The 12,056-nt window shown below is 43.8% G+C and overlaps 2 long non-coding RNA genes across 23 annotated transcripts in view; one reads left to right on the top strand and one right to left on the bottom strand.

Annotated features, from left to right (window-relative positions):
• Nucleotides 1-12,056, top strand: part of LOC139356433 (uncharacterized) — a 152,910-nt gene that overhangs the window by 122,614 nt on the left and 18,240 nt on the right. The gene's annotated exons all lie outside the window — the stretch shown is intronic.
• Nucleotides 1-12,056, bottom strand: part of LOC139356432 (uncharacterized) — a 30,220-nt gene that overhangs the window by 9,183 nt on the left and 8,981 nt on the right. For 10 of the 22 annotated variants that reach the window (XR_011608369.1, XR_011608374.1, XR_011608353.1 and 7 more), the window contains 3 exons: nucleotides 5,709-6,204; nucleotides 5,181-5,629; nucleotides 3,499-3,668 (listed from right to left, as the gene is read on the bottom strand). This is a non-coding gene — a long non-coding RNA (uncharacterized lncRNA). Of the gene's footprint in view, nucleotides 1-2,348; nucleotides 3,286-3,498; nucleotides 3,669-5,180; nucleotides 5,630-5,708; nucleotides 6,205-12,056 lie in introns of those variants that run through there. The other 12 variants (XR_011608363.1, XR_011608367.1, XR_011608370.1 and 9 more) reach the window with 6 other exon arrangements.

Raw genomic sequence — 12,056 nt, 5'->3', positions numbered from 1 at the left:
GAGAGCCAGCGGACGCGGCCACTTGCCCTGCAAAGTTCCCATGGGCCTGTGGTGAGGGCTGCAGATGCTGCTGTGACAGCGGCTGAGGCACAACCTGTGGTCCTGAGACAGGCAGAGAACTTGCACACTTGGGAGCTGCTTCTTAGTCGCCACAAAACATCCGTCAGAAAAAAATGTGCTCATGTCTTGCCTGTGTGCTTCTGCAACCTGTTGTAACCTGCCACTGTTTCTGCATAAAGTTTGTAGTTGGACCACTGAGCCAAAGAAACCTGAAAAGCCTGCCGTGAATCAGCAGGCACAGGAAGAAAGAGTGATGTCACGGAAACCTTGTTAAAGGGTCCCCATGCACATTGGAGAGTTTTCGTTCTGTGCCACAGTCAGGAGAGGGAAGAAAACTTTTCCCAGGTGATGCTCCCTTGGAGGCTAAGTCTGAGTGTTTTAGGTCTTTCCTTTTAAAGAAATCGTGCACTATGACCAATGAAAGTGTGGAAGATTGCATTGTTACTTTCCGGTGCATAGCTGGACACACACTGGTGTCAGTCCTTGCCTGGGAAACAGTGGCATTCTGTACTTTATCGGAGTGCATTCTTGGGAAGCATTTGTTTGAGATCCTCTGGGGTCATCTAAGAGGCTCCCATGGCAAAGTGGCTGAAGATAAAAGTCAAGGTGAATCTAGCAGCTCAGAGTTTTCATGGGTCATTTATGATGGGTGTTAGGTCATCAATCCTTGCCTATAAGACCGGAAATCAGGAGGCAGACTGACGTTTAAGCAAATAATTAGTAGTGTAAGTAAAGTTAATATAAAGAATAAGTCAGCTGGACATGGTGGCTCACACCTATAATCCCAGCACTTTGGGAGGCCAAGGCAGGAGGATCACTGGAGCACAGGAGTTTAAGACTAGCCCAGGCATCATAGTGAGACCCAGGTTAAGATCTCATCTCTACTAAAATTTGAAAAAATTAGGCAGATGTAGTGGTGCCGGCCTGTGGTCCCAGCTACTCGGGAGGCTGAGGTGGAGGATTGCTTGAGCCCAGAAGGTTGAGGAGCAGTGAGCCATGATCATGTCACTGTGCTCCAGCCTGGGTGACAGAGCAAGACCCTCTCTCAAAAAAAAGTCAATTTGAATGTTCTGTGTGTATATGTCTACATGCCCGTGTGGCATGTGTACACATGTGTACGTGGATGCCTGTATAGTACATGTGCCTGTGCCTATGTTTGCATATATGTATATGCATGTACACATGTGTAAGTCTTTATGTGTATGTAGGTATGTGTGCAAGAATGTACATGTCTATATGTGTGTTAACATGTGCATGTATGTGTGCACACATCTGTATGAGTGTACATGTGTACAATGTGTGCATGCATGTGCACACCTATGTGTGTGTGCATGCTTGCATGTGTATGTACATATGTGTGCATATGTGCATGTCTGCGAGAGAACATGTGCGTGCATGTGTGTACTTGTCTGTATGTGTACATATCTGTGTACACATACATGTGTGTACAGGCATGCATGGACGTGTACACCTGCCTGTATGTGTATGACTGCATGTGTCCACCTACGTGTGTATAGGCATGTATGCATGTGCATATGGTTTGAACAGGGAGCTGCAGCATGACAGGCATAGCATTGTTCAGAGAAGAGAAGTGAGAGAAAGCTCCTGAACTCCTCCTCGGGAAGGCACCAGGAAGCGTGGCCTCTGCCTATTAGGATCTCACCGCAGGGTTCTCCTCCCTACCCTCACCGCTGTGAGTAGAAGGGGGACGTTGTCCCCACCAAGCCCCCGCATCCAGTTCTTTCCCAGTTGCTTACCCTCTGTCCGATGTACAGAGCCTCTTCAAGGGTAGCCCCTGTGACTTCCATGATGGGGTGGAGCGTGCAGACTGAGTTTTATGGAAATATCTAACGTGGTTCCACTTTCTCTGTTGGGGCCACTGAGCAATGCATTCCTTCTGTGCCCTTGTGACCTTATTTTTCTGTTTGTTCCTTCATGCCCTGTTACTGAAGGTTCTATGGTTTCATGTACTTTATCCCGATAGCGTGTTGTCCACTGATGGTAGCTCGTTATTTGATTTGGCCCTGATGACGTGGAGCTGGGGTTCCCATTCCGGCTCCAGCCCCGGGCTATTTGAAATTCACCCTGCACTGCCTCTGGTTTCCTCTCCCTCTGGTTTCTAGTAAGGGAGTGCCAGTCCAGTTTGAGCTTCACTGTCACCTCCATTGTCACCTCCACTGTCACCTCCACTGTCACCTCCACTGTCACTGCTGTCACCTTCTGATGGAAACCTGCTGGTTGTAAAGTCGCCTCCCTCCATCCTCCATGGGAACACCTGATGACTCCAGATAGCCTATAATTAACTGCAGGGCTTGAGGGACACAGAAACTCCACCGCATGTTTAGTTTTATAAAGAGGCAGCTACACGGAGGTTGCTGAGCACAAGTTTATGCTGAAACACTCGCCTAGGCAGCCCTCTCCATGGCCTGTAGGATGAGAGTGAGGGCACTGCTGCGTTCAGGAATTGCCACAGGCAACGACTTTATGCAAATAATCCCAGGGGAGATGCTGTAGGCTCTGAGAAAGCCGTAATTACAGCTTCCACCCGGGCATTTTCAGTGATCAAGTCTTTGGAATGTAATCTTTCCAGGCCTTCTCGGAACTGGGAGTGATAAACAATCATTTGGGATAATTGCCCGAGAGCAGCCTCCACTCTCCCAGAGGCCACGGGGCAGAGATTCCAAGTCCCTGCCTCTGAGAAGGGGGTTCTTTGGCCACCTCCTTCTGCGGTCCTGGCCAACATGTCTGCATCCCTGAAATAGAGCTTTCCTCTCTCCTGGGCTGTTCGGAAACCGCCTTCTGGGATAGACATCTCCAAGGAAGAGCCGTGTCTACTTTGTTTCTTCCCTGCCTCTCACACCCGGTTCAATGTGATACCACAAATATGGCGAGCTGTTTGAAATAATTTACAGAACCCAACACTGAAGACAAGCTCCAACCTTCCAGGGTGTATTTTGAGTATTTTATCACAAGTGTCAAGATTTTATGCGTTACAGTATGCTCATGATATCCTCCCTGCGGTTTATTTTGGGCGAGATAAAATCTGTAGCAATTAGTTTCTCACAAGTCTATTTTATGCAGAAGAATCTGTTATTTCCTAGGCGTGTGATTTCTTTGGTTTTACCTTTACCATGAGTGTCTTCCTTCCCAGACCCCTGCTCCCACTTGGGGCTTGGCAGTTGTCCTTCGCTTCTGCCTTCTGGGCTGTGCTCCGTCCCTTAAATGCTGTTTGGGAAGACGTCAGGTGCAAATGAGGAAGCTGCTGTAGGTTAGTGAGCCACACCCAGCACCGAAATAGAAAAGTGCTGGTACCAACAGGAAATGAGAGTGTGTGCAAAGATGAGGCTATGGTTGGGATTTTGTATTTTAATCTTGTCTGAAATGTGTGTATTTCTGTCATGGGAACCAGCAAAGAACATAGAAACAGGTAGCGTAAGACCCCTTAAGAAAGGGAAGGAGTCCATTATTTGCAGAGAGCAGGTGTCTATGGGAGGTTCACTTTCTCTCTTTGCGTTGCTTCGAATTCTTCATTTTTACGACATTCAACCACTTGTAAACCCTTGGTCAAGCTGTTAATCGAGGCATAAATTCCATTGTAGGTATCCCTGCTATCGAAGGAAATAAAAATTCTGTCTCTCTGGAATTAGGAAGAGCATGCAGAATGTTGAAAGGGTTTAAGATAGACGAATGTGTGTGAGAATGCCCTTCTCAGAAAACCAGAAAAGACAGCCTGCACTAATTAAATGACTGTGCTTTCTTTTTAAAAAAGTTTCCAATTTTACTTAAATAGGAGAGAAACCACAGCAGAGGAGGCACTCAGGGCCTTTTTCTTTTTTTCAGCAGTGGAGTAGCAGACGTCATGGATCACAGGTGTCCCTAATCAGGCTGCAAGGAGATGTTTCTCGGCATTTCTGATGTTTCAACCCTACCGCACCTGCGAGGGGGAGGCTCCAGCCAGCCAGGCGGGCAGGAGGCCATGCTGCTGCCACTCCAGAACCTCATAAGGGTTTATTGTCTGCCCACAGCGTATGTGTCCAGGTGGGCACCTTGCATCATGGGGCACTCTGCTTCTCTCTCTCTCTCTCTATATATATATACACGCACATATATATACACACACACACACACATACAAACACACACAGTCACTGCAGTTTACAAAGCAAAGAAAAGAAAAAAAGAAAAGAAAAGAAAAGAAAAAAGGCAAACCAATCCCCTCTGTCTGGGACCCAGATCGGAGCCAGCCTGCCATGACCAGTCTGGAAGAAGGCGGGCGGAGAGGTGGGGCAGCTTCCCGAGGCCTGGGATGTGCATCTCCATGGCAACAGCGGGGCTTTCCCAGGTGATGTCACACATCACATAGGATTCCTGAGATCCACCTGGAGATTGGCCGGTGAAGGATCACTGCCTTTTATCTTGTTCCAACTCTTTATTTGCGCTAAAGACACACACTGCTTCTTACTTTAGCTCTGAGAGCAGTTTCTTTGGGATACCTAAACTGCTGGGCTGACCTCATGTCTCCTAGATCTTTTTACAAGGGGTAAAAATGTATGTTTAAACAAATGTGTTACCAGGGTGAAGTCTGAGGAGTTGGAAGGGAGGGAGACAGGGGCTTTGCTGTCCTGGAGTGATGCCTTTGCTGTGGCCTGACAGCTCAGACTGAGTTAGACAGAACAGGGTGGCGGTGGTCAGGGGGTGTCACACAGGAGTCGGGCCCCAGGGAAGGCGACTAAGGGAGGTGTCTGTTGCTTTTCCAGCTCCCCTACTAACCAATCAGCTCTTGTCCCAGGTGGACCTCCTGATCCTCCAGAACCTGCTGGGTCCCATCCCAGCAGCTGTCAGGAGGGAGATACCGTGGCCTCACTGGCAGCTGCAGCCTCTTTGCCTGTTTGTGGTGTCAATGTTTGAGTCTCCCCCTAATTCACATGCTGAAATTCTCACCCCCAAAGTGATGGTGTTAGGAGTTGGGGGCTTTAGGAGATGATGAACTCATAAAGGTGGACCCCCATGAATGGGATTCACGCCCTTTTGAAAGAGATCATGGAGAGCTCCCTCACTCCTTCCACCATGTGGGGACACAGTGAGAAGCTGCCATCTATGACGAAGGAAACAGATACTCACCGGATACCAGATCTGCCAGCACCTTGATCTGGGACTTCTGACCTCTAGCACTGTGAGAAGTGACTGTGTTGTTTGAAGGTCATGGTCTATGGTGACAGAACGCCACAGGGGGCCCAGACATGGCCCCCATGCTCGCTACAGGAAGCCCGCGGTGGACCCCTCTTCCCTCCTTGAAGTCTGGATGTGACCGAAAAACTGTGGGTTCAAATGTAAACAGGCTTGTTCTGTGAAGATGGACCTTTATTCTGGCAGATTTCAGCGTGACTTGCTTGAATTCTCAATTGTGACTTAAGATGGGTGTCGCCAATCCAGGGTGAGACAATGGGAACTGGCGTGGATGCAGCGGGGGGTCCGCACCCTTCTTAGGTGGTAGCAGCTGACGTTCATGGAGTGCACATTCTGAGCCAAGCATTATTTTATCATTTTTCTTATTAATTCTCTTTATAAGTCTATGAGAAAAGTGCTCTTATTAGCCCAATTTTAAAGATGCAGAGGTGGAGACACAGGGAAGTTGCATGATCTGAGTACCTTATGGCGGGTGCTGGCAGAGCTAGGAGAATAGCCAGGAGGTCCCCGTCCAATGCCTGCTGCTGCCAAGCTCTCCTCATTGCCAGGTCGCCCCCTGAGAGCAGGAGCTGAGAGAAACTTGCTCTCTGCCCTGGTGGAGGCTGCAGGCCTTAGGAGGGAGGTTGACTCTTGCCCCACCAGCTCCATGTTTCTGTTTTGCACGGGCTCCACATAGCACATCCATCTGCCCTGGGCTGAGAGAAGAGGCATCAGGACTTTGCAGTCAATCAGTTCCAGTGGCTGACTAGGACCAAAGTGTGTTCATCACCAGTACTACTTGAGGCAATATAGAACATGTACTTTGAGACAATCAGGGAACTGTGCAGTCAACACTCATGTAGAAAAACAGAAAAAAAAAATCAAGGTACAAGAATACACAGCAACTAAAAGGGCACTCATGCAGAAATGAATGCCAGGTATTCTCCATCACTGATAAATTTAAGTTGCTGGCACATGGCTAGAAGAAAAAGAACAATGAAGCATTTAGATAATTCAACTATTCACAAAAGTATATGTTAATTCCACATCTTGGCAGTTGTGATCAGTGCTGCAATAAACATGGGGTGCAGGTGTTTCTTTGGCACACTGATTTTCTTTCCTTGGGGTGCATACTCAGAAGTGGGATTGCTGGATCAGAATTCTACTTTTGGTTTCTTGAGGAACCCCTATACTGTTTTTCACAGTGGCTATTCCAGCTTACATTTCTGTCAACAGTGTACAAGAGTTTTCTTTTCTTGGCATCTTTGCCAGCATTGATTGTTTTGTCCTTTTGAAAATAGCTGTTGTAACTGGGGTGAGATGATAGCTCATTGTGGTTTTGATTTGTATCTGATGATTAGTGATGTTGAACATTTTAAATATATTCTTATTGGCCATGTGTATGTCTCCTTTTGAGAAATATTTATTTTATCACAGCACTATTCACAATAGCTAAGATGTGGAATCAACCTAAGTGTCCATCAACAGATGACTGGAGAAAGAAAATGTGGTGCGTAGACACAGTGGAATACTATTCAGCCGTAAAAAGAAGGGAATCTTGTCATTTGCAGTAATGAGGATGGAACTGAAGGACATATGTTAAGTGGAATAAGCCAGGCTCAGAAAGACAGGTCATGCATGTTCTCACTCATACGTGGAATCTACAGAAGTGAATTTCATGAAGGCAGAGCATAGATGATGGTAACCGAAGGCTGGGAAGGGTGGACAGAGAAGGAGAGGTTGGTTAATGGGTACATACAGTTAGATGAAGAAATAGGTTCTAGTGTTTGATGGCACAGTCGGATAACTATAGTTAGCAATAATGTATTGTATATTTCAAAATAGCTAGAAGAGATTTGAAGATGATATGGTTTGACTGTGTCCCCACCCAAATCTCATCTGGAATTATAGCTTTCATAATTGCCATGTGTTGTAGAAGGGACCCAGTGGGAGATAATTGAATCATGGGAGTGGTTTCCCCCACACTGTTCTCGTGGTAGTGAACAAGTCTCACGAGATCTGATGGTTTTTTCAGGGGAAACCCCTTTCACTTGGTTTTCAATTCTCTCTGGTCTGCCACCATGTAAGACATGCCTTTCGCTTTCCACCCTGATTGTGAGGCCTCCTCAACTACGTGGAACTCTGAGTCCATTAAACCTCTTTCTCCTTATAAATTATCCAGTCTCAGGTAAGTCTTTATCAGCAGCATGAAAACAGACTAATACAGAAGTGCTCTCAATACAAAGAAATGACAAATGTTTGCAGTAATAGATATCCTAATTACCCTATTTGACCATTACATATTGTAAGTGTGTATTGAAATATCACAGGTTCCCCATAAATATGTATCATTGTTTTGTATCAGTAAAATGGAAGAAAGCACTGAAACATAATGACAAAAAATGACAAATGTTTGCAGTGATGGACATCCTAATTACCCTATCTGACCATTACACATTGTATGTGTGTATCGAAATATCACAGATTCCCCATAAATAGGTACCATTATGATGTATCAATAAAAAGGAAGATAACATTGAAAAATACAGGTTACATTTTTGAATGAAACTTTCTTTTCTGTTGTTTTTACCTCCCCTAATCCCCACCACCAGTTGTGAAGTATTCAGACAAAATTTCCTCTTGAGTATTATTAATAAGGAAGATACTGGGTGACGAGCAGATGACAAACCTCCTCTGATTGCCCGTCCTGGGAAACCTTTCTGTGTCATGTCGAAATGCATCCCTCTATGTAAGTCAAGAGGTCCAACACTAATGACAAGTCAGTACAAGCTCCTCCATCTGGGGCCAGAAAGATGAAGTCCGAATTCACAGTTTGTTTCTTTTTTGCAGTGAAGAACGGAAGAATGAAATGCATATCATTTATGCAATTCCCCAGCAGTATTATTTCTCAGAATCAGGTCTTGAGATACATTGAAAGAACAAAGACTGTAAAGTTATGGTCTCAGTAATGTCGTATAAGCATATCAGCCAGCCATGACTGACATCCCCGCATGAAACGTATGGATCCCTCCAAGACTCCAATATGAATGGGAACCACCTCTCGCTTTTATGTGGAGGTAGGTGCTAGAATGCTGCAGGCAGCACGAGTAAGGCCCAGAGACTCTATCTTGGAAGCTAATCTTCCACATTGGCTTTGATGAACCCCAGTTCCAGGAAGGCCGCCAAGATTTCCAGTGTATCGATTGTTCCTTGTGTTAGAGCAGGCACTTAGCGTAAATCCTGCCCGTAGGTCAAACAACTGTGATGTTATCATACTTCAGTTGTCCTGCATGTCTCCTCTGAACCACCCTTTCCCTGGTACATGAGCTCTGGGTCTGTAGCTAATGGCGGGGATCCATTCTCTTGCCTAAAGACACAGATGTGACTTCTGTTGGTAAGACGCTGTTAAATGTTTCTTTTTAAGAGTCTGGATTTGCCAGCCTCTTTCTTTGACCTCTCAGCCTCCTTGGACTTCGGGGGGCAGGTTTGCATAGACTTGCCACTGTGAAACCGAAGGCAAGTGTTTGTCACTATAACCCTCATGCAAAGAATTGCAAATAATTGGGTCATTTCAGCCCCAAGTTTACATTATTGACCGTAAAAATTGAATGGTGAAGTTTAACCAGTTGGTTAAGAATGTAGTTTCTTATTTCAAGGCAAGTTACCTATATAAGCCTCAAATGCTTCGTCAATTAATTGAGAATGGTATTAGTGCCTATATATTTAAAGGTGTTGAGAGATCCAAATGAGATAATATATGTAAAGAAATTAGTACTGTGATAAATCAGGTATCATATAGATACCTGATGCTGCAGATAAATCATATAGTTTATGATCCATAAATACTGTTATAGGAGTATGGCTGTGATGATTTAATTTGGAACATCTTAAAACTGCCCATAGCATTTGCTCATGGAGGCATTAACATATATCAAAATAATCTCCATCATGATCAGCTTTGAAGCAGTGTAGTTTTCCAGTGAAACTTTGATAAAGATAAAGAAGTTACCAGAGGTACCCCTAATTAAGCAATGAATTTATTTGCTCCACAGTGTTATTAGATATAGACAACTTCCACGCTGGTTTTAGATCCTAAACTATTTTCTCCTGGCAGCTGCAGAAATAAGAGCTTTATGTCTCTATTCTGAATTGAGGAGATGTGGTTGGTGAGGGGCTGGGGAAGGCTTTAGTTTACTCAGAAGTCTTTTGGAATCCAGGCAAAGATTAAATGTTTCATAAACACCAGGGAATACTATGCAGCCATTAAAAAAAACAACATGATATCCTTTGCAGTGACATGGGTGGAGCTGGAGGCCTTCATCCTAAGCAAACTAACACAGGAACAGAAAACCAAATAACCACACGTTCTCAATTATAAGTGGGAGCTGGATACTGAGTACACAGAGACTCGGGGAAGGAAACAACAGACATCAGAGTCCACTTGAGAGTGGAGGTGGGAGGAGGGAGAGTAGAGAAAACTGCTGATTGGGTACTGATTACCTGGGTGATGAAATAAGCTGTACAGCAAACCCCTCTGACATGCAATTTACCTATATAACCAAACTGCACATGTGTTCTTGAACGTAAAACACAAGTTAAAAAAAAAAGACACATATTAAAAATCAAGGGGCCAGAAAACAGTTTTCTTTCCATGATCCCAGATCTGTCTGGACAGTGTTCCTGCTGCCCTAACTTTCCCTCTGAATATATGTCTATGTGTATATATGTGGGTGTATATACACATGTGTATATATATGTGTGTGTGTATAAATATATATACAAGTTCTTTATCAACTTAAGTCTATAGCTAGTGCTGAGTTCAGACAGCTAGTCCAGCTCTATTCACAGATGTTCCATGGAAGCGGATGATAGCTTAGGATATGGGCAAACTGAGTGTGGCTCTAATAAAGTTGTTTGTTTTATAATTCATACCCCACTTTGTAGGGTAGTCTATGTTTAACAGAAATTTAAACATTCTGCTCTGTTGAGACACATAAAATAATTTATAACAATTCTTTTGTTCCCCTCAAATGAAGCCGTGATTTAAAGTTGAAATGTTGAAGTTGCCCATACCTAGGTTCAAATCATGATTTGATACATTCCTAGCTGTAATATTCTAGAGGAGATACTCAATTTTCTGAAGCTTAGTGTTTTTAACCTATAAAATGAGCATAACTGTACCTATCTCTTAACTTTCATTGTTCAGGTTAAGTAAGATAATCTATACACAAAGCATTTAGCAAGTTTCACCTAGGTTAAACACTCAGGGATTAGAGATGTTCTTGTTATTATTTGGGTCCCTGGTTTGTGGCTACAATTTAGTAGCTCAGGGAATATAGACTGCAGCTGAACCACACATAAGCGGTTTTCTGATGTGCTTGTTCCCTGTAAAATACTGCAATACCAAATGACCTTCACCAGTGACACTGAAATGCTGCTGAAGCATTAGAGTAAGCACTCAATAAGTAAGAACCATTTTATTACTATTATTATCATCGCCACTGTTGCTATTCAGTCTAACCTGGAAATGGGTTTCGGGAAGTTTAATTTGTTTTAAAAATTGAAATGAAAGTCAATACAGACATTAATTCTACAGCAAGAGGCTGTATTATTTTAAATGGCTAAAAAGAGATAGATTATTCTGGGAACGGAATTTGCCCGAGAAGCCAGTAATTGGTTGTTACCCAGGGTTATTGTCCAGGCAATAGAGACACTTGGAGTAGCTCTGTGCATTCAACATTGTGATAGTGAGTGAGAAAATTATCTAGAATGCATGAGATGCCTGTAAAATGATGGTACTGGTGTAGATTGGAGGCAAAGGCCACTCTGTGTGAAAAGCATCAGTGCATTCAAATGAAAGAATCACTCCGTGATGTGGAGGCTTACCTTTAGACATCTGTGATACTGAATCTCCTACTTACTAAAATGCCTATCTGCAAAATGATTCAGTTGTAAATCTGAAACCATCCAACTTTCATTCCCAAACTTTTCCCACAGAATCAATAGTTTATAAAATAATCTCTAGCAGTATAAGCTTTCTTGGAAACACAATTATCATGTTACAGCCAAACATAGTGTATCTACGCTCTTTGGAAAACCAAACATTGTTTCTAGGAATGTAATGCAAACAAACTCTATATAAATAAACTTTGAGTACCTTTTTTCTAACGGATTTGTTTCTGAAAACCAGTTTCTGTGCCAAAGCTCATGAACAGAGCTGCCTTCAGTGGGAGTAAATACTGTCTCCAGGTTGGTTAACGCTTTCACATGAAGCCTCTCATTTGCTGTCATAACCATGACACCTGCCTGACATCGTAAGAACAGGTATCATTATCCTCATTTTCACAGGGATAAGTTGAAGTTTAGCAGAGTTGAGTGACTCATCCGAGGTTGTTCTCTCTCTCTCTCTGAGGCTGCCTCTCCACCTCTTCGACGATCCTCTCCCCAAACCTGTTTTTGTATATAAAGAGGGCTAATCTTTCCAGTCAATCCTAATGTCCACTTTTGTACCCAGGAAGAGATTATTTCTTTGAACATTTCCATCATAGAACAAATGATTGTATACGGCTTTATTGTGAATTCTCTGCCTCATAAAATCACGTAGCCCAAACTCAGAATTTTCAAGAACGTAGCTCATGTCCCAAAGCACAGATGCTAACAAAATATGTGAACGTTTTTGTCTCGGTTCCTGTTAACACTGAAAACTTGCTCACATCCTGTTTTCAAGGAGTTAAGGGCAGATTCCCTGTGTTGTCTTCTGTAGCAATCACCAAAGGTGTTTGGCGGGGAGCCCGTGGCTCTGTGTCTTCCTCAGTTCTTGTGCTTTTTCCT

Source organism: Macaca nemestrina, chromosome 9 (genome assembly GCF_043159975.1).
Source record: "Macaca nemestrina isolate mMacNem1 chromosome 9, mMacNem.hap1, whole genome shotgun sequence".
Taxonomy (NCBI): domain Eukaryota; kingdom Metazoa; phylum Chordata; class Mammalia; order Primates; family Cercopithecidae; genus Macaca; species Macaca nemestrina.
Note: the sequence above shows the minus strand (reverse complement) of the source record. Positions and strands in the feature narration are given on the sequence as shown.